Source organism: Alligator mississippiensis, chromosome 5 (assembly GCF_030867095.1).
Source record: "Alligator mississippiensis isolate rAllMis1 chromosome 5, rAllMis1, whole genome shotgun sequence".
In the NCBI taxonomy this organism is placed as follows: domain Eukaryota; kingdom Metazoa; phylum Chordata; order Crocodylia; family Alligatoridae; genus Alligator; species Alligator mississippiensis.
Window position 1 is genome coordinate 204,639,078 of NC_081828.1, and position 23,184 is coordinate 204,662,261.

Here is a 23,184-nt window from a genome sequence, read left to right on the forward strand (position 1 = left end):
GGACTGATGTTGTAAAAGACCAGCATGTTAAACTGGAGAGACAGAGAGTGGTGTTTCTTGGTGACTTGCCTAACCAAAGTTTCTGTAAGAAGCTGCTTATGTACAGTATTGACTTTTCCTCTTCTGGGAATGTAGGACTTGGGCAGGACATGACTGAAAATTTAATTTCATGAAAAAGTTGAGGTTTTCAACATTTGTTTTTAACATTGTGTTAGAATGAAAATCAGACTTTTCCAATGACTTGAAAGTGTGCAAGGGACATTCACCTGCTCACTGGTTGGGACCTTCATCAAGGAAGGGAGGAACCCAAATTTAGCATCCAGGGTCTGCAAGAGTCAGACAAGTGCTCTAAGCATCAGGCTTTTGCCAGGTCTGGCATTTCTGTCTTTTTCCTGAATCTAACAAACCTTCTTAACCTGAGTTTTGTTGAGGCGGATATATTTCCATGAAGAGTTTAAGTATCAGCATAAAACGGGGGGGGGGGGCGCAAAATGCGGCCTGTGAGCCAGATGTGGCCTGCCAGGCCATTCTATCCAGCCCACAGGGCCCCTGAAAAATTTAGAAAATTAATATTTATCTGCCTCTGGCTGCCTGTCGTGCAGCCCTCAATGGCTTGCCAAAACTCAGTAAGCGGCCCTCCACCCAAAATAATTGCCCACCTCTGGCATAAAAGATTTGAAAAATACCTTATCAGCTCTACACAGGATTGATGTAGAGGTTTAACAAACTTTGCTAGAAAATACTCTGACTCTGCATCCTTGATTTGTCCCCTATCAGGAAACTGAGGTGTTCCTGCAGTTCCAAGATCTGCCACCACTCGGCAAAGGAGGAATTAACTCTTTGCTATGTGCAGGTACAGCCCTCACTGAACTTTCGGCTAACTTTGGAAGTAAAAAAGTAAGGGGGGGGGGGGGGCAAATACTGAGCAAGGACCTCAAGCTTAATCACAACGTCAAGACACTAAATAGAAATGTTGGCAAGAACCATGCTCAGTACAAACTATGGAAGGTAACACTACTACCGAGTGTTACTCTACTGGCTATTTGCAAAATCTCATTGATTCCAATATTAATGCCACTGCTTAAGCCCATTTAAACATGCCTGCTGTTTCCTGCAGGAACAGCCTGCTCTCCACTTTTCACACATCAGTAACTTTCTTTACATTGTTATCCAGAGTGGTCAGCCTCTGCTTGGCAGTTTGCATTTAGTTACAGCCAGTTAAGTTATTTATCAGAGCCCCTTAGCCCTAATAACAAGCAAGACTTGCTCAGTTTTGGTGCAGCTAATAGCACAACACTGCTAGTGTTTGAGATGGATTGATGCCCCCACCTCCTCTCTCTCTCACACACACACACACACACACACAGGTTGGGCATTTTCTTATTGTCAAATGAACCAGCTGTCTGTAGCTTACGGTGTTGTTAGACATCATCTTTCCCACATGTTAAATGCTCTTAAGACCAGAGTGTTCGCAGGTTAGGACAGAAGAGAAGGAGCTAAGTGCCCTCTTGGTGTCTTAAAGTTGCGTCTCTTTGGGCGAGGATTAGCTGGTGTTAGGCAGCTCCATAGGGCCAGTACCAGCAATTTGAAGTCCTCCAGTCTCAGGATACACCTGTTCCACCTCCCTCACTTCCCCCGTGTGTATGATCTGTTATCCAGAACTGCTGCCCTGGACTGACAGAGATGCTGGGGAGAACCAGGCACCTGCAGGTGAGCCGCTGGGGAGATAAGGGGATGCAGATGGACAGGGAGCTGCTGGGGAGCCACAAAGCCAAGCAGCCACAGGGCAGACTTGGCAGCTCCTAGCCAGGCCCCCACTTGCCAGCCCTCTAGCCCCAAGTCAGAGTTATGCAGGTTAGCGTATTAACCCTTTAATGTGCGACTTCTCCTAGAACACACTCACTTTAATACTGCCTTACCTTCCTGGGAGTGAGCATGTCCAAACTGTAACATGCAACAGTATCCTTAGACTTTCATCTGAGTTGTTTCTATAGAGCAGATCAAAGCTTCATAGCCATGGCAGGGCCTGATTGAAAATCTTGGGCCTTGACTACTTGAGCTAAAGGAAGAAAGTAGTGTTGGAGGGCTCAATTTTTCAAAAGAACTTCTCTGACATGCTGAGATTACTTAAATCTGGCACTGACCATGTGTGTGTAGGACTTGGAGCATCAGGCCTTAGAAGCTATATGGATAGAAATAGATGGATAGATCCTGAGGCCTCATGTTCCAAGTCATACACACAGTCAGTGCCAGATATATATATTAGCTTTGTTCATATATATGTATTCATGTGTGTGTTTATTGTATGACTGGAAATTACAAATAATGCATAAATACAGAAATTGACCTCTGGTTTCTTTTATACTCTAAGTGGTGCTTGAAATGCTGCTCTTTTAAGTGACTCACTCTGTCTCTTCCTCAATTTCATGTCATTAGTGGAATTAAAGGAAACACCAGTAACTATAACTACAAAGAATGAGGAGGAGAAGAACATAGCTAACAAACAAGTCAAAAACATATTACAGATGTTCTGTAAAGCAGGCACATAATTAAAATGGAGAGGGTAAGAGTCATAAAATCAACACAGTGTTTGAACAAAAGCTGTGATGTTTGCTCTTTGATCCTACTGAATGGTCAGGAAAAACAGATTGAGAGAGGGATGCAAAAATATCCAGCATTGTTATCAAAAGCTAAATATGAGACTTATGCCAGGGAAGGAAACTAAACATGCATGGTCAAAACCAAAGGTGTTCTTTCTACAAAATATTTACAGAGTTGAATTTACCTCCCCCCCTTACAGCTAAAATTTAATTGTTAATAGAGTTCTTTTGAGGAACATGCCAAAAGATGGTGAGTTCATGGAAGAAAACAAAAGTGTGAAAATCAAGGTTGAATAATATTATTATTAAAGTTGATTTTGTTTTTCTTTTCTACACAAATCTGAAGTTTTGGCAAAAATAGAAATACTGAAATATTTTGCCCAAAGCCCCCAAATATTTCAAATTAGAAATGATATTATAATGTCTCCCTGAAGTTTTAATTCAAGTCCCTATACTCTCATTCTCTTCTATCAGATGAACTCACTTTTTGGACTACTTCTCCCATGATGCATCATGTTTCCCCTCTTCAGCATGGGAGGAATTGCATTACTGAGAGTCCCAGACATAGATCATCATGATGGATAATAGTCCTGCTGGTAAGCCTGATGCTTAGGGGAGAATGGAGACCACAGGAACATTAGGACAGTAATACACAATGCTTAGGAAGCTCGTGGAATCTCTTTGGAGGTTTTCAAGAAAAGATGGAACATCATCCATCTTGGATCATTTAGAAATAGCTAGATCTTACAAGAGGTTAGGCTAGATGACTCTCAAAATCTCTTCCAACCGTATCATTCTATAAGACAATGAACCTAAACATCCATGAGGCTCTGTAATAGCATCTTCAGATACTTTGTGAAAATACAAAATATTTGTAATTGCAACATTTCAGCAGACACTTACAAATTATCATTTAGTTGAAATGAAAAACTAATTTCCATAGGGCGGGGAAAAAAATCAAAACATATTTCCATAGAAAATGTTTTCCATAGGAATCCATTTCCATTTTCCATAGGAAATTTTTGATCAGCCACAAAGTTGTCTCTGAAACAATATGGGTGCGTCCACAAGAGCATGCAAGTGCCTCTTGCCCCGCCTCAAACCCCTTTGAGGTGGGGCAACAAGCACGTGCAGGAACGAAAAAATGTTCCCTGGACATTTCCCCTGGAGAAAATTAGAAGCTTAAGAAAAAGCGGCCCAGGGCGACCAGAGGCTGGATCCTCCATGGAGACGCTCTGGCTGCCAGACCATCTCTATGGTTGGCCCTCGCCCTGGTGCTGAAACACGCGGCTGGCCAGGCTGCATGTTTCAGCACCAGGGCTCCAGTGCTGGTGAGTAAGGGGTTGGGGGGGCTGGAGGAGGGGGGAGGGAACCATGGGGGGGACCCCCGATAGCCCCTCCCCCTGCCAACCCCCCCAAAGCCCCTGACCCCTGCCGCGGCTGGCCCCATCCCCCTGTTCTTTTTCTGGGTTTTATTTTTTTAAGTGATGGTGCCTGGGGTTGTGGGGGTAGCCTTGGGGGCCTGGGAGTGCAAATTGGGGGGTGGGGCTGGGTGGGGCACCCATCGGGGGGCCTGGGGGAGAGGGGGGTGGGGCTGGGTGGGGCAGCCATTGGGGGGGTTGCAGCAGCTGGTGGGGGATGGGGCCGGGTGGGGCAGCAATTGGGGGACTGGGATGCGGGGGCCATTTGCCCCCTTTTGAGGGGGCCAAACCTCCTTTTGGGGGGTGAACCCTTTGTGTGGGGGGGCGTAGCCCTTGTGTGGGGGATGAACCCCTTGTGTGGGGACCATCGCCCTGTGGGAGGGCAGCAAAGTATGTATTCATGAATTCATGAAACCTGTATTTAGAGTTCACTTTATTATTATTATGATAAGAGACTTGCTTTAACACTGTAGATATATCAATAAAACATTGTCCAACTGATCACTGTCTCTGTCTCACTCTCTCTCTCTTTATAGTGGTCTTTTGTTTTACTTGTGGAGGAACATGGGTTTGGAGGTATTTTACAGAGTGACTTTGGAATTTTTTTTATCAGGGATTTTTCAGTTTTCCAATAGGGAACACCAGAATTCCTGCTAGGGAGGCCAGTGGCAGGACCCTGCCTACTCAGAGCTGGTGCCTTGGACCCATCTGGCTGTGGCTGACTTCCTGGACAAATGGGGCTGGGAGGACATGCTTTGACAGTTCAAAGCAGGCCACCACACCCAGAACATCTGGGTGATAGCTTCCCAGATGGTTGGGGAGGGGGCACAAATGGCAGTAGTGCCGCACAAAGGCCAACCCTGCAACTGTAGTCCACTGGCAGTTGGCCCAGAGGGGCAGATGCCTCTACTGGTTCTGCAGTCCCCATCCAGGTCTGGCAGGTGCACAGCCGGTCACAGCCAGGCAGCAGCCCCCACTGCCAGACTGCTGCAGTGGGTAGAGGGTACAGGGAACTCTCAGGGCTGCTTCAGCAGTCCAGCTGGCACAAGGGGTAGTGTTCCCAGGTACCAACTGGCTGGGCCCCAGAAGCTCCTGAGAGCTAGTAGCCCTGAGCTACTTGCCAGGATTATACTGCTGGGGCCAGGACAGGGCAGGGCAGCTTTTTATACTGCTGGGGACGGCACAGGTGCTGGCCTTGGGCTCTAGCTGCCCTAGCAGCTCTAGCTGCTCTAGCTGCTGAAGATCTGGGAGGAACCAGGCAGGGTATTTTGCCCCAAGTGGCACAATTTGCTCTACAACAAAGTGTATGTCTGAGCATGTGCGCTGAAGCAAAAAGCCCCGGCTCAAATTTGCACCGCTTCTATTTCAGCTGCTGCAAGCGCACATGCTTGCATGTGTGGAAGTGCCCTGTGTGTTTTTCTCTATTCTTAAGTAATGCTCTGCTACTTCTCATAATATGGTCAGTTAAATGTTAATATTTTAATAGCAATCCCTAGTCATACCTCTGTTTTCACTAGTATATTAGGGAACAGAAATTTTTAAAGATGAATTGATTCTGGTCACAGATGGTTGATCAGAATTTGTCTCAACAGTCAGTGTCATCTTGTTTTTAAAACAAGGGTTGCAGCTTGACCCAATAAAGTATTAATAGATTGAAATAAATCATTAGGCTGAATCACATTTTCACAGAATTAGAGCGTTAAAGCCATGTTAATTTTGAATGCGCAGTCTTGGCTTGTGGAGTTTACAACCCCGTGTGTGTTCAGCGCCATCTGACTCCAAGAAGAGCTCTTAGATTGACATGGAGCATAGCAGGTGGACACCTGTGTTCTTCACAAAGAGCTTCTTCTTAAAGAGGTGTAATGATATTTGTAGGAGACCTTGGCTTTCCAAGGTGACGGGTAGGAGCTCAGAATGCATAGTTCCCTTCTCAATCCTCACCAGCTTTCCTGCTTCTTGCCTGTCAGGACCATAGTGCTGGACAGGATCACTTGGATCGCTGAGTCTAGTTCCCTGCTATCACAGGCAACCATGTCCTGTAATCCTTTTAATTAACTGACCCGCCATCAGTTGCCTTTTGAACATAGATCTCGTCCTAGCCTGCAGCCCAGAAGTTCCTCTCCTGGTTACTGCCATTCCAGCCACCCATTGTAAGTACCCTGAATATGTTGCCTTGTTCACACAAGACTCAGAATCAGGTGAAAGCAAGGCAAGGCAGGCCAGGGAGGAACAGGATGAAACCGACTGTTTTGGGGAGCCTGAAACTGGTTTGTGTAGCCTTGAGCTAAATGCAGACCTTCTCACAGCATCCATTAAGAGCTCACGACTCTCTGAAGGTCAAGGCAAACACTTTGGGCCTGGTTCCAATCACACTTGTAGAAGTATGTGAGAATTCAACCCACTAGTCTTAGTTCTTGCCGCAGGGTCATGTTCATGTTGGTGAGGGTTAGTGATGAATTACCAGCCTTAACTTTGAACTTCCTGACTTTACGTTGGGTCTGCACAGAGTCTTAGCATTATGTGAATGCAAATTTTGGCATTTAACAGTCTCCAGCTCAGAGCTACAATAAACCCAAATTGATCTAACAATGAATGACAATCTTAAAAATGTAACGAAGTAGGAGCTTAAGTCAGCCTTCGGAGGTTAATAAGTCTGCTAACTAAGAAAGCACTATTTATGTATTACAGTGGTAATTGCTTGGCATGTTGGTGTGACCACGACAGTGACAATGCAGTTTACCCAGACTTTTCTGTTGGTTTTTCAGTGTCCAGATGCAAGTCATTATCTTCTAAGTGTTTATTTTTACTAACTGCCTAAATGTACTAGACAAGTGTTATTCAACGTATGGACCGCAGGCCAGATCAGACCCACAGAGGTCCCCGTGGGTCTGGAAATTTCTTAGTGGGAGAGTAGTAGAAGCATTACTTACTGTGGCAAAGCCCAGAATCATGACAATTAAATGCTGCCACTTCCCTGCCACCAAATTTCCAGATCCATGGGAGTCCCACAGCCTAGATGACTTAGCCCTGTGCACCAGATTATACTGGCATGGGATCACTCTGTGCCCGCCTCTGTTCGATCAGGCACTCTCATGCGGCCTTAGCCCGGACAACTGATCGCGCCTGTCCTGGGCTTGTAGGAGGACCCCAAAGACTACCCCAGCTGACGTCAGGGGAGCCCCTTGACTCGCCTGCCACGACTTTGAATGTTACCTCAGTGGAGGGGTTCCCCTTCAAGGCAGCATCCAGAGTCATCGCGCCTCCCAGCGGGCACTCACGGGGCTCCGACCTCCCCTACACCCTGGCCACTCGCCACCTTGGGTCGCCGGTCTTCGGGCCCCCTAGGCGTTCGCTGCTCTGCCTGACCTCTTCCCGCGGCCTGCCAGCTACGTGCCAGTATCTTCGTGCCATGATATGTGGACTCCAAAGTCCTTGGACCATGTCCCACCGATCCGAAATCCTGACGCCCTAACCCATCCACCTTTTTACTTAACGTGCAATTCCCCATCACTGTGACAGCTGCAGACGATGTCCCTGCTGCCTCCTTCAGCTCCACTGTCAGCCTCGCTGCCGGCCTCTCCGCTGATGTCGCTGCCGGCTTTCCTGCCAGCTTTGTTGTCGGCGTCGCTGCCGGCTTCTCCGCTGGCGTTACTGCCGACTTCCCTGCTGGCTCTCTTATCAGCGTCGCTGCTGACTCTGCCGGAGCCTCTCCTGGCTCCGCCCCTGACTTTCCCTGCTGCCTGACATGGCAGCTGAGCCCCTCTGGGTGAGGGCTCTCTCCTCAAACCTCCGTTCGTCTGCCGCCCTGCCGCATCCTCGGGGCAGCTTCTTATTTCCGCCGGGCAGCGTCTCCCGTCCACGCTGCCTGGCTGCAGCTGAATATAAGTGCGGCTGATCAGCTGTGATGGCGGTTTTGCCGTGCGCATCTCCTCCTGTTCTTTGGGCTCTGCAGAATGTAAGTTAAGCTCTCCTTTGGCCTGGGGTCCTCCTGCGACCCCAGCTCCCCTGGGATACACTCCATATCTAGATCTGGCATGCAAGACTGGGGGCATGCCAGATCACACCCGTGACACTGCTCTATATCAGGCCTGCAGAACAATCCCATGCACAGGATTAGGCGGTGGAGCAGCCATGTGCCACACTCCAGCCTGTGGAGCCAGATAGGTTGAGCACCATTGTATTAGATTGCTGACTCATCTCTTTTTACACTGATTTCACTGGAATTTCTCCTTACCCATGTCAATGCAAGTCAGGACTGATGAGCCAGACTGCAGCCTACAACTGTCTAGCTACAAAACATCCAGTAACATAATTCACCTGCTTTTTTGGTGAAGTTTCTTCATGTGAGCTGGAGGTACAAGTGAGTGTGTAATCATTTTTGACCGCAGAAAAGACCCGCTCTTATTTTACTGTCTACTTGTGCGTGTAATTGCAATCTTTGCTTGTACAGATATGCATGCAGTTGTGTGCACAGGCTTTGATTTATAATCCTTAGAAGAAGTCTCTTTTCAATGTACATGTTCAAGTAACAGGAACTACTCTCTACAAATAATCTAACATAAAAAGGAAATATTCTTTTAAATGAGAAATCAAAAATATCACCCCCCAAAATAAAACAAAAAGCCAGTGGTGATATAGACCAGTATCCACACAGCACAGCATCTAGCAACTCAAAACTTCAATTAAGGTTCATCATGTAAGCTGAAACAGAGACGGTGAAAAAAGAGAACCTTGGGGAAATTAAAATGAAAATTAAACTCCATGGAGGTAAATTAAATAACTGCAACCCAATTGAAAAGATAAAGGAAGTGATTATGAGATGGTTGCAATAGTTTAGTACTAACAATCCCCAAAACTTTATCAAATGTGTGTTAGCAGAATTTTAAAAACTGATAGTCAGTGTATTGCAGCAATACTGAATCGCATATCATCAAACAATGTGGAGCAAAGCTGCCTTTGGGGTGAGGGTACTTACCTAAACAAAGAAACTGTGAAGCTGTTTCCATGTATGGAGAATGAAAATGTCAAATGGTGTTTCTCTGAGGAAAGGCTGTAGTCATCTAGAGCTCTGTTTCACTTCAGTTGCTGTACTGTATGCTGCATTGATGTGCTGTCTTAGACACAACTTTGCCAGGACTACTCTTTGGGTCAGGGAGTCTGCATCAGCACCTCCTCCTGCTTCAAAACCACAGTCTGGCCCTAACACTTTAGGCAGAATTGACTTATCAAAGAGAGCTTGGAGAGGCTGTTTGTGGCAGTGCCAGATCCCCAGGAGGTGAGGGGGCAATATGTGTTTGCTCTGGCCATGTAACTGAGGACTGGACGAGGCAGAGAAATGGTGGTGGGAGGTACCAGGATCTGGGGTGGGGGGCTCCATCTGAATGCCTGAACTGAGAAAAATGGATTAAAGCTATTTTACATCATAGTTTTACTCTCAGGCTAATGAGGTATGACTTCACAGCCCCCTCTGATCATCTGAATGTTTTTGGCACAGATCATCCTAAGCATTTATCATACCTTGCATGTGAAAAAGCTATTATAATATTGGTTTCCAACACAGATTTTCTTATTTAATTTGGGGAATTCCAGCCTTATGTGATACACTTGATGTATATCAAATTGCAAACCTGATTTGATACAGTTTTTTTTTCTTAAAAACCAGGATGGAATAAAGAAATTAAATTGCGAAGAAAGAATGGTGACAACAAGTATATGGACCAGAATAGCAAACAAGATTACAACAATATATAAACAGGTAAGGCCTTCTAAAGGCAAGGTACTTCAGTTTATTTCATAGCTGTGAGTCTTCATTGCTCCAGGTTAGCATCTAATATGGTTTTGTTTTCCAGCCGGCATTTTATTAGTCCCCCTTTGCTCATTTAGTAGTGTTCGTGCCGACACAAAACTTTATGCCCTCCTCCTTTTCCACTTTATATCAACTTGCAATTCTCTCAATCATCTTTATTGCACATAAAGTAGAGTTGGGTATTTCCAGACAGTCCTCTTGGCTCACAGCTTTCAGTGAGATCAAAGCTATAAGCTTCTCCTTACTATCTTTTCTACTGTGGGAAAATGAAACAGAACAGTTGAATCTGGGCCTAACCAGAGAATTGTCCAACCCCTCACTGCTTCCTCAAAGCTAGATTCTGTGATGTTGAATGGAGCCTTATTCCCTGTGTACTTCAATAGGACTACGTGTAGGGTAAGTTTTCTTGGGGTGATTAAGAGTGGCAGTCTTGCTCTTTCTTCGTTATTGGCTGCATGGTCTCTGCAATTAAACTGCTTAGAGCGGCTGCTGTCGGTGTGGAGGGGGAATGTTGGAGGGCAGGGAGACCACTAGAGGTTTGGAGAGTGGAAAGTGGTAGAGTGGCTGGGAGCTGTGCATCCTGGGATGCTGGAGGAATGAAAGTGTTTTTCCTCCTCTCACCATGCAAACAATACTCTGGAATGGCATGGGTAAAATGTTTTAAAGATAAACCTCATTCTGAGTGGCTTATCTTTACAACTTTTAGAGTTTACTTATGATAGGCGAACACCCTTTAATGAGTCAATGTTCCCATTTTAAGTGCCTTTATGACAATTTAAAGGTAACCTATAACATGGCTCTAGGACGACTTTCTACACCACACTTAAGTTAGAAGTGGTTTCAAGCAACTGAATGCATTTTCAGTATTTCCACCCCTGCATGTTTGGAGGTGATTGGATATTGTACCAATTTTTCATAAGTTTTAAGAATTCAAGGACTGTACAGTTTCAAATATCTTCTTCCTGGTGCTAATTGTCCCAGAAAGTGACTGATTGTGCAGATCATTACTAGAGAAATCAGGGAATGTGTATTCCAAGGCTCTCTTTGGGACCCTAAAAGGTAAACCAACCTAGACAGTGTTTAGTTCCTGGATAACGTTTAGCTATTGTTGATCATGCGTAAAATGGTTTCTCTGCAATTATTTCCATAACTTGCTTCCTGTCTTATCAAAAATTAAAAACAAAGCTCAGTCAGTCTCCTGTTGTGGGTGGGTCACCAGGAGCACATTACTCCAGTGCTTCAAATCCTGCCCTGGCCTCCAGTACCGTTCTGGGCACAATATAAGGTTCTGGTCTTCACCTACAAAGCCGTAACCAGCCTGGAACCTACACACCCAAGGGACTGCTTCCTTCTTTATGGCACTTTCCATGACTTGTTTTCTGTCTTAAAAAAATTTAAAATCACATCCTTTGAATGCTTCCTCTTTCTCTCAGTTGAGTTTCAGATCTGGGATTACAATGTCTCAGGAGTGTTATAGAGACTGGATCCATACCAACAAGTTTACTTTGGTGTAACTTATGTAGATTTTATACACCATGGGGTCCCGAGCGGGAGGATGACCAGCTCTCCTGAGGAAGCTGCATGTAGTGGTTGCTTAACAGCACTTCACCACTAAGTAGTTGGGGAGCAAATAACAGATTATTTGCCTTGAGCAAGCAACTAACCTGGGATAAATTGCAGATGTGATGCCTGCGTAACTGACACTGGTGTAATTTTACCCTAGACTTTTCTCCATATAATATTATACTGGATTTAGGTGAGTTATTCTGGTGCAAGATTGTATGCCATGTATCTGCTCCTTTTTTACAGTGGTATAAAGACCAGTTACACTGATATAAATATGTTGTATTCAGGGTCACAGATTTTTTTTCTGAAATGGACTTCATTTTTGGCCTTTTTTAGTAGAACCTTATAAACTGGAGCCTTTTCTACAGATCACATTTCACCCATCTCCTCTTCTTACTGAGCCTTTTCCCCTCACTGAACAAGAAACCTTTCTGAAAATAATTTTGTAGAAGTTGGAGTTCAGTACAAAAAATCTAAGGAAAAACTTCTTCACGGCTCGTGTGACTCTGGAATAGACTCCCAGGGGGTGGGGTAGAGGGTGCAGGCACCTACCCTGGAGATCTTCTAAAGAAGACTGGACTCATACCTTGCTGGGGTTGTTTCATCCCAGAAGTCTTTCCTGCCCAGAACAGGGGGGCTGGATGCCATGATCTCACAAGTGCCCATCCAGCCCTGCACTTCTGTGAATCTATCTTATTAAAGACCCAGGCCATGCAGAAGTCAAGTAACTTTCCTTTTATTAATCTAGCTCAGTACCAGAAGCAGTCTAGCCACCGCAGAACAAATTTCAGCCAGTCTCCTGATGGGGGTGGGTCACCAGGAGCACATTACTCCAGTGCTTCATATTCTGCCCTGGCCTCCAGTACCCTTCTGGGCACAGTGTAAGGTGCTGGTCTTTACCTGCAAAGCCCTAAGCAACCTGGAACCTACACACCCAAGGGACTGCTTCCTTCTTTATGACCAACTGTAATCCCTAAGGTCAGCCAAGAACAAACTCCTACAAATACCAAGTTCTAGGTGCCAAGTTCATTTGGTAAAAATATATGGAGGTCATTCTTGGTAATTGCTCCTCCGCTCTGGGACTCCCTCTCTCTTGCAGTCTGTCAGAGCCTAAACGTGGATATCTTCAGGAAGCATTTTAAGGCCCTTTTATTGGGACAGACTTTAAGCAAAAGGGGTTAAGTTTTGGGGAGCTGTTTGGGAATCGATTGTTTATTACAGGCTATTTGAATATTTTTTCTGTTTCTATAATTTATCTTGTTTTTTGTTGTAAACCAACCTGACCCTTTTTGGGAGAGGGCAGCATAGAAATCTAACTAGCTTGCAAGATGCTTCCGGCCGTTTCTGGTACCTGAGAAAGGTTGTTTAAAGCTACCTTTGGTTCCTCTCCTGTGCCCGTCGGTTGGCAATGTAGACATACTCATTGTTCCTCATATTCCCATGGAGATGCTCAAATACTGGTATGATGGGTGTGGCACACTGTCCTAGATGAACAAACAGACCTGTGTGGTCATACCTTCAATCTCTGTAAATTGGCATAACTCCACTGAAACCAGCAGAACTATGCTGATCTATGCCAGCAGGGGACCTGACTTGTAATTGTTATTTAATTAATTTATTTTTCTTCTGCTGATTTAATCTGTCTCTGTGTTTGCATCTCACTCATTTTTGTTCCTTTTCTCTATCTCATAAAAGTGCACAGAGATCGGATAGCAAACTGGCTTGCTGTTTCTGCCACAGCAATAAATATAACTATGCTGTTCTGACCTTTTAACAATATATAACACTGTTTTCCCCTAATGATCTCCCCAGTTTTCCACTTCTTCATTGCACTAACCTGGGAGATGAACTAGAATAATCTAGTGATAGTTCAAAAGACTGAATTTTTCATCAGCAAACAATAACTCACAGGGTTGGGTGAAGCCATAGTCTCTATTACTGTGCAAGATACATAGCAATAAACAACCACTAAAGTTGATTAAGTGCAGGTGCAAATGTATAATCAATCACAAAAGCCATTAAGTGAGAGCGTACTATGGCACCACAGAGGTTACAGCTATCATACCCAAAGCCATTACACCAACACAAGATGATTTGATCTTTTCTCTCCTTAGTGAAAGTTGAGAAGTGAAATACAGCTGCTCCCTGTCATGTGTGTGAAAGTGAAATAATACATAAACACTGGGCACAATTTTTTTTTACTGGATTCACACATTTTACCCTTTGCTTTCTGAAGAAGACATTAAGAGACTAATGAGAGTGCCCTTGTTTTTTATGGAGATGAGGAACTGGACTCTGACTCTTCTGGCTCCTGACTTGATTTGGCTCCTCAGATCTCCCCTAAAACTAGGCACTGGCTCTCTGACCCCTGGTTTCTGATCTAAGTCTGCTTTTGGATATCTTCTTTTGGATTTTGTTCCTCAGTCCTCCTGGAACTTGGTCCCCATGACCTCAGCCCTCTGACCTGGGCCTTGGCTTAGATTACCAGATCTTTGAGCCCTCACATTCTTGACCCCAGGTTGCCTGTAGAGGCCTACACCATAGCCAAACTCTCACACTCTGGCCCAACTGTCAAGCTTATTTGAATCAAAGAGATAGCATCAGTGTAACTGAGAACAGTGTCCAGCCCTTTGTCTTAGTACATTTAAAAAAAAAAAAGGATTTGACATGTAAATAGTATCTGCACTTACCCAAGCTAAGATAGGGGGTCTAGCCTTGCTCTCATCAAAGATTGGATCTAAATGTGATACATGGTAGTAGTCCATCTGCTTTGAGATATAAAATAATTGGTACTTAAAGTCAGGAGAAAATTTCTCCTTGGCCCTTTACATGCTACACCTAAGGCATTATTGGGCACTTAATCACACCTTAAGTTGTGACCTGGCCCCATGTTCAATCAATTAATGGCATGATAAAACTAGGACTAAGCCACAACGTTAGTCCACAAAAAAGGTGTAATAACTTTGTGGCTTGTTTCCATCATGCCATTTATTGAACATAAGGCCAGGTGCTCCCCTCTGGCTGGGAGCCATGTTAGCAGATGGGGCTCACCCAGCACCAGAAAGTTGCAAGTTTCCAGGGCTGGGAGCTCACAGGCATTGGGGCTTGCAGCTGCAGGGGCACCCCATGTGCTCCTGTAGTTGAGTCCTGTCAACTGATGGGGCTCGCAGCTGTGGGAGCACATGGGGTACCCCTGCAGCTGCGAGTCCTGTCAGCTGTGAGCTCCCAACAACGGGAACTTGCAACTCACTGGTGAAGGGAGAGCCCACCAAGAAGGAGTGACTGGATCTGATGCTGTATCCCACAATCACTCCTCCTGTTATGCATGTGTGGCATGGCAAGGGGTGCGACTGTGTGGATCACTTATCAGATCCTATCACACCTTTACCTGAATGTCTGGCAAGAGACTCTGTGTAAAATCAGAGAGGAATGAGGTGCATCAGAGGTGGGATTAGTTCAGAAACACTTTCCACTGGCATATAGAATCAGAATTGCAGGATTGGAAGGGGCCAGTCCTGGGGCTGGTTTTGTTCAATGTCTTCATCAACAACTTGGAAGATGGCATAGAGTGCACCCTCAGCAAATCTGCAGATGACACCAAGCTGGGGGCTATAGTAGATATGCTGGAGGGTAGGGCTCAAATTCAGTGACCTACAAAATTGAGGATTGGGCCAAAAGAAATCTCATGAGGTTCAACATGGAGAAGTGCGAAGTCCTGCACTTAAGGTAGAACAATCCCATGCACCGGTACGGGCTGGGGGCTGACTGGCTGGGCAGCAGCTCTGCAGAAAAGGACCTGGGGGTTACAGTGGACAATAAGCTGAATGTGAGCCAGCAGTGTGCCCTTGTTTCCAAGAAGGCTAATGGTATACTGGGCTGCATTGGTAGGAGTGTTGCCAGCAGGTCAAGGGAAGTGATTATTCCCCTCTATTCAGCACTGGTGAGGCCACATCTGGAGTACTGTGTCCAGTTTTGTGCCCCCCCACTACAGAAAGGATGTGGACAAATTGGAGAGAGTCTAGTGTAGGGCAACTAAAATGGTGAGGGGGCTCGGGCACATGACTTATGAGGAAAGACTGAGGGAAATGGGTTTATTTAGTCTAGAGAAGAGAAGACTCTTTAATAGCAGCTTTCAGCTACCTGAAGCGGGGTTTGAAAGAGGATGGAGCTGGACTGTTCTCAGTGGTGGCAGATGACAAAAGTCCTAGTGGACTCCAAGATGAACATGAGTCATCAGTGTGACGAAGTCATCAGCAACGCTAATTGCACTTTATCAGCAGATGCACGACGAATAGATCCAAGGAGGTGATACTTCCCCTCTATCGGGCGCTGGTCAGACCACAGTTGGAGTACTGCATGCAATTTTGGGCACTGCACTTCAAGAGGGATGCGGATAACCTGGAGAGGGTCCAGAGAAGGGCCACTCGTATGGTTAAGGGCTTGCAGACCAAGCCCTATGAGGAGAGACTGGGGCACCTGGACCTCTTCAGCCTCCGCAAGAAAAGGTTGAGAGGTGACCTTGTGGCTGCCTATAAATTCATCATGGGGGCGCAGAAGGGAATAGGTGAGGCTCTACTCACCAAGGCGCCCCTGAGGGTTACAAGAAATAATGGCCATAAGCTAGCAGAGAGCAGATTTAGACTGGACATTAGGAAGAACTTCTTCACAGTTCGAGTGGCCAAGGTCTGGAACGGGCTCCCAAGGGAGGTGGTGCTCTCCCCTACCCTGGGGGTCTTCGAGAGGAGGTTAGATAGGCATCTGGCTGGGGTTATCTGAACCCAGCACACTTTCCTGTCTATGCAGGAGGTCGGACTTGATGATTTATTGAGGTCCTTTCTGACCCTAACATCTATGAATGTATAAAACAAGGAGCAATGGTTTCAAGTTGCAGCAATGGAAGTTTAGGTTAGATGTTAGGAAGGATTTTAGGAGGGTAGTAGGACACTGGAACAGGTTACCTAGAGAGGTGGTGGAAGGTCCATCCTTGGAGGTTTTCAAAACTCAGCTAGACAAAGCCTTGGCTGGGATGATCTATTTGGGGATGGTCCTGCTTTGAACAGGGGTTTGGACTAGATGACCTCCTGAGAGTCCTTCCAACCCTCATTTTCTATGATGCTATGATCTCAGTGGTCATCTAGTCTAGAGGTTCCTAACCCCTGGGCCGCAGAGGGTTGACTGCTGGATCGGAAGTCCAGAAGTGACTGGCATCCTGTGGACTGGCAGATAACCCTTTTTTAAGGGTTTTAACTCAGTCTAAAAAAGGGTTGTCTGCCAGTCCACAGTATGCCGGTCACTTCCAAACTGCAGTTTTACCGGTGCACAGTTTGCTGGTCCATGGTCACTTCCAGTCCATGGTTTGCCAATCCATGATCTAAAAAGGTTGGGAACCTCCAATGTAGTCCAACCACCTGCATGAATGTATGATGCACTATTCCTAAAGCATCCCTGTTAAATGCTTTCCCAGCCTCTTGAAAATCTACAATGAAAGAAATTCTGTAACTGCCCCAGGAGCTTGTTCCGTTGCCCTTCTGTTGTGATAGTAAGGAATTCTTTCTGCAATTTGATCTAAATCTGCTTTGCTTCATGTTCTGCCCTCTCTGGTGAGAGATGGTTGTTCTCCATCTTCCTTATGACAGCCTTTAAATTACAGTATTTGAAAATGGTTCTTAGGTGCTCCTTATTCTGTTTTTCTTCATAGTAAGCATACCTAATTTTCTTAGTCATTCCTCTTATGGCTTGCTTTTAACACCTTTCTCATCTCTGTTGGTTGCCTCTGGGTCCTCTCTAGTTTACCCTTCCTAAGATGCAGAGACCAGAACTGCACACAGTACTCCAGCTGAGGCCTGACCAGTGCCAACCTCTCCTATATCTTATATACAATAGTCATGTTAATTAGAACAAAACTGCTTTTGTTCTGTTGCAGCTGCATCTTGCATTGACAATGGTCAAGAGACGTTGGTTATTGGTCTTTTCCAATGTGACATTGTCTAAATTCCTAGGAAACGTGTATTCTTTATCTCTTTTTGTTAGATTTTAATGTGAGGTACCCAGATATTCTAAATTGCTTTCATATGTGGAAAAGTACCAGACTATTTATTACCTTGCTTTTGATTAGCTCAACTGTTTCTGTGTGCTTTCTCCCTCATTTTCTTTCCAAATATTCAGTGTAGTATTAGTGCATGTTCTTGAACGTGTAGGTTATTGGGGGGAAAAAAATCTGCCAGCACCTATCTTACTTTTTCTGCAAGCAAAAAGAAACTTTTTTTTTTGTTTTGTTGTTTAAACATCCCACCTAAAGCTCTCATCTCAAGGCTCATGAACAAATAGGCAGAATATTGTTGGACTGAATTTTAGGAACCCAGCCCTTATACCTTTTGTCGCAGGTGGGCACAACCCTCAGACTGACCACAACACCTGCCAGTTGATAATAGGCAAATTTATTGATACAGAGTGATAACTGAAAAGCAACACACAAACCATCAAGCAGTTCTATATCTACCAATCCTAGGGCTGTCATCAGAGTTAAAGTACATCTGGTCAGGATGCAGGCTCCACTCTGAGGCTCTCTCTCTTAGGTGTCAGTAGTCTGGAGGTGGGATGCCGAGGCCTACAGCCCCCCTCCAGTCGGGTGCATGAGACGGGTTGCTGGTAGTCCCTCTGTCCATGGCGGCCTTGGGGACCCTTCCCAAGGGATGGAGACTCCTCTCAAGGAGTAAAATGGGGAGGGATGGGACAAGGGAGGGACCCTTTGTTAATCTCAGGTCTCTGCTTTTGTATTCTCCTTCCCCCCAATGACTCCTGATGACTCCTCATCCATGGCTGTCTGGTTGGTTGTCTCTCTGTGGTCACACGTCCACGTAACCTTCCGGGCCTTCTCCTAATTTGTTCTGTTCCCCCAAAACAGGGACTCAGCCCCCCTGCTGCTCTGGGGCCTTGTGGCTGGTGTCACTTATCTTGTGTTATGGGACAGTATGGGACATACTTCTTTGGTTCCCAGGCTGTGTGTCTTTTATTGTGTTAGACAACCTGTCTGCCTTGAAGGCTGTCATCTTGTGTCATGGTGTGCTCCATTCAATTTTCAGGTTGTGTCTATCCATTAGCCTTGTTGTGCTAGACAGCCCATCTGCTTTCAGGGCCATGAGAAGCTGTGTGTCTCCCCCAAGCTCTTTAAAAATCCATTTAACTCCTGCTGCCCATCTTGACTCCTTATAATGCATATATCTATACCTATAAGCTAATTTCCCAAAAAACAGACCTTTAAATACCATTTCTAAGCCAAGAAATACAGCACTCAGATTTGAATGGGAGGCTTTAGAAATCTGTTGTGTTCCAAATTACTGTCTCCCATTAGAGGTTGACATGGATCTATGTTGTTACACAAATGGATACATAAGCTTCAGTACAACATGTCAACTAAACACTTCCCTCTTCTGGAACAGTCATTTCAGAAACCCATTTTTGATACAAATCTTCACTATTCTATAACTGACAAGGGCCCTAGCCTTGTTTCACCGGCAACATGCAGAATGGGAAACCCTGAAGACTCATAATGCTGAGGTTTGCTGTAGGCAACCTTTTCTGGCTGTTGAATGACTCACCTCGGATTGGAAGTGGATGGGCAGGTGGCTGCTGATACCCACCATTGCCACCACTTGTCTACCTGGCAGGATGAGGAAAGTGCTAGCAGCTGGTATTCATCCCCATGGCAGCATGAGAAGTGCCCACAGAAAGTGCCCCCCACCATCAAATGCCACTGAAGTCCCATGGCCATGGGCTGGGCCCAAAGGATGTAGGTTGCCAACCCCTGTTCTAAGCTACTTTATAAGGATCTCATAGACCTGGTTGAGAATCACTGTTCTATATTTTAATGTTTGAAATGTTTGTACAAAAGATAGAGTCGTCAACAAATACAGGTTGGGACTGGACTAGATTGCATTCAACTCCAGGACATCTAAGTAGATTTTGAGCTTATTTTATAATGTTAAGTGGCAGATCTAGGCAAACCTGAAGATAAGCATGCTTTGCCCACTTGAATCTGTGTGCAAACTCCAAACTGAAGGTGTATCAGTGGGGCTTGTCTAGGCTCTTCCCTTTGTGCCTGTTCTCAGGCTCTCAGTCTCTGGCAGGCCTGAGAGCAGGTACTGGGGATGATTTTAGAGTAGCCTCACTGGCAAGCTTCAAGAGAATGCCTGCAGACATGGATGGGCAGACATGAACAGGACACACTTGAAAGGAGGATTCTCATCCTTGCATCTAAATACAGTGCTATGCCATCCAGGAAAACTGTTATGGCAAAAGGTGGGCAGATGCTTCTCCCCCACATTGCGACTTATTCTTGAGGCCAAGATGTTGGTGTCGTGCAGAAGCAGATAAGTTAGTGGTGTTTCAGGGACTTGAGCAGGGTGGACTTAAGATTGTGCTTAGGAGCCTAAGACCACTTAGGCACTTTTTAGATAGAAGAGGCATCATTAGCTAATGCCTTGGTCTCTTAAAAGAATGGCTAAAATGAAATGTTTTATTATGAAAATGTTACTACTAAAGTTATTACATGGTATGATAGAGTTAAAAGGCAAGGAGGACCCAGAGTATAGTAGTACAGTGGTACATAGTGGTGGAAATCTTAGTAATTTAATTCAGGGTTGTCCAACTTCTGAGGGGCCAAGGCCCCATGTTGCATAGTGGGCAATTCCTATTGTACCCCAGCAGTGATTCTGTGCTGAATGGGGTCCCTGTGCATCCCACAGACCCTCCCAGCCATGGGCTCCCTTGGTCCCGGGGGCCACACCACTTTGCCCCTCCCTTAGTGGTGCCTGATCTGGGAGCCTGAGGGCTGCACACTAACTCCTTGGGGGCCACGTTCAGCCCATGGACCACTTAATTGGACAGCCCTAATTTAGTTAGTCATGAAGTCTGTTAGTCAAGGGTAGAGTAATTAAGAAATTTTCATGCTATGCTATGGTTATAAAAGGAACTGGAACCTGTGCATAGTAACTGCATTACCGTGTAGTTGTAGGTTGTGAAGTATTCTTAGGTATTGACTTTATGATGGGATCTACATTTGCCCAGGTGAAAAGTTGTCAATAGCATTAGCACTTTTTACTGGAGTCCATGATACTGTCCTTTGTTAGATAATAAATGGCCATCAGCACAGTTTTAAACCCAGTATTATATTTCAAAGCAGAGAGAGCATATGCATTTTATGTGTTGCCTGATAGGTAATGCATATGTTCCTCGCACAAGTACATAGTTGGTGGGAAAAAAAATGTACTATTGACCTTTCTTGAACAATGAGTTCAATAGATTGCTCTAAACTATGGCCACCTGAGCCCTCTCTGTAGAGGTAAATAAAACACTTACACCACAGCTATTATACTGTCATCCATTCCAGAATAAATTGGGGAAGCATTCCCACTCAGCAGAAAGGAAAAAAATAAAAAGTAAGCAAAGACCCAAGGATGCTGAGAGAACAACAGTTTATTAATCAAACATTGTAGAGAACATTACTTTAGTCACTGACTTTTAATTACCAGGGAGACATAGTGGAGTTGCCATATGTGATGATTTTAAGAAACTACTTATGAATTCTGATTGATGTTATGAGGTTCTGAGATTGTTTTATTTTTTAATGCCTTGGTGAATGTGTATCTTCCCTCCCTGACAAGAGCTGTGTCACATCTTTCTTGGTTGAGATGTCATGGAGAGTTGTTGAATTCAGGTCAAAATTTGATTTGTCCCCTGTAGTGCCTCCCCTTACATGTTGCAGTGACTAAGAATTAAGCACCTGATCACAAGAGGATGCTTCAGAGAAACAATGTTAGGCACCTACGCTCCCTATGGAATCAACAGGGAGGTTTAGATTGAGATGATTATGGGGTTATTCCAGAGGTTGAATGGGTAGCAGTCTAGAACTAAGGCACAGGACATATTAACCATCAGGCTGATTTCTCACTTTCCTCTTCAGGAGGTAAGAGCATGAATGTGGATTTCATTTCTATCCGCACAGGATCCAGAGTGCCATTTCAGCCTCTAAGGGTAGGCACAGAATGGTTGTGGCAACAAATCCTTTGCATAATAGCTGAGTATTTAGGCAGGAAGTGGGAAACCTGGGCTTTGCATTCTTTTCACACTCAAGGGAATCAAACCCACATCTGTCACTTCCCAGGAAAATGGTCTAACCACAAGGATGTTAGGTGTGCTCTCCAACCCTCTTCTTGTTGAACAATCTGGGCTACTGTGTGGCCAATAATGCAAGATTTATTGGAGTCATGTCAAGCTAATTCATTGCCTCTTTTGGTAAAGCATTGGTGTTTTTGTATTTTTTTTCTTGTCTGCAAGCAGCCTGTGAGTCCAGAAGGAGAGCAAGCAAGAAGGATAGGGACTGTAACCTAGTGGTTAAAGACTCTGCTGGAAATGGGGAGGCCTGGAGTCTGGTGTCCACAAATAGAAAGACTATTTCGGTTTTTCATCCAACAATACTTTTATGGAAAATGCATGAACAGTTCAGACAGCAAAGGATACTCATATCTTCAGAGTTAACCACACTTGCCCATATTGTCTCTTTATTGCATCCCCCTCAGGTTCCAACTCTTACTTTTTTCTCAGGTGGAGATCTACATTCCTCTCCCTTTAAAACAGATATGCAGGCCTGCATATGGCTGTTATCTTCCTTCGAAGGTCTGCCCTTAATTCAGCCCCTTTAGTCTTGCTCTCTCTCTCAGAGCGAGCAGAAAGCTGTAATCTGCTACATTGCACAAAACTTGGTACTATTTTAAGCCAAATCATCACAGAGAAATCATCCAATAATTAATGGTGTGCTGTGCTTACCAGGTGTCACTTATCAGCCATATGGGACCTTAGCAAGTCCACTACTCAAGTATTGGTCCTTTGGATCATATGAGTGCGTATCCTCTGACCTCAGATTAGGGTTTGGGGTTATTTTTACATCTTTCACTGCCTTTTTGTGTCCGGCTTCTTCAAACAGAACAAACCAGAATATGCAATATGCATGGGGCTTTTTCTCAATACTTGTTTATATGTCTAGTAGTTTGCATTAATTACCCCCAGTGAGCCACAAACATAATGATACCTCTCATACTGACTGATATAAAATTCCTTTTGAATATTCCATGTGTCTGTAAAATGTAGTGCATATTGGCATAATGGTCTTTGAAGTTTTCCTGTTTCCAAAGCCTCGCATCTGTCTCACCATCCTTCAATATCTTGTTACCCACCTCACCTCCAGGGAATTTTGCAAAATGTTTAAAATGTGTACAGTCCTTTGAAACTGTGCATTGCTCTTTCCCTTCCAAGGTGTGCCTGTCACTGGAAGCAAGCCCAATGCACAAAATGTGGATCTAGGTTGTGAACACCTCAGAGTCAGGTGAAGTTTCAATTCTCCATTTCAGTTCAGCTCCTGGTAGAGCCAGGGAAGAGGTGAAATTTGGATTGGTTTTATACTTGAAGAAGGTAGTTTGATTCAGGCTCGTACTTGATCACTGATTTGGATGTTCCTTTTAGAGCTCTGATTTGTAAGATTTTAGTTACTATAAAAACACTTAGGGCCAGATCACATTTTATTAGGGTTATGTACAGACGTTACATTTAAAACTGCCTAGCTAGGGTTAGGTCAGTCTACATGCCTATCTGTGCAGGTGTTGTGGGGGGGAATTAAATCAGTCCAAAAATGATGGGCCTGATCTACGTTAGTTCACCTGAATAGATGAACTAACTTAGTTCAGGAACAGGGTAACCCAATCCAGTGAATGTCTGAATAGGTTTGGCGTACAGCCCC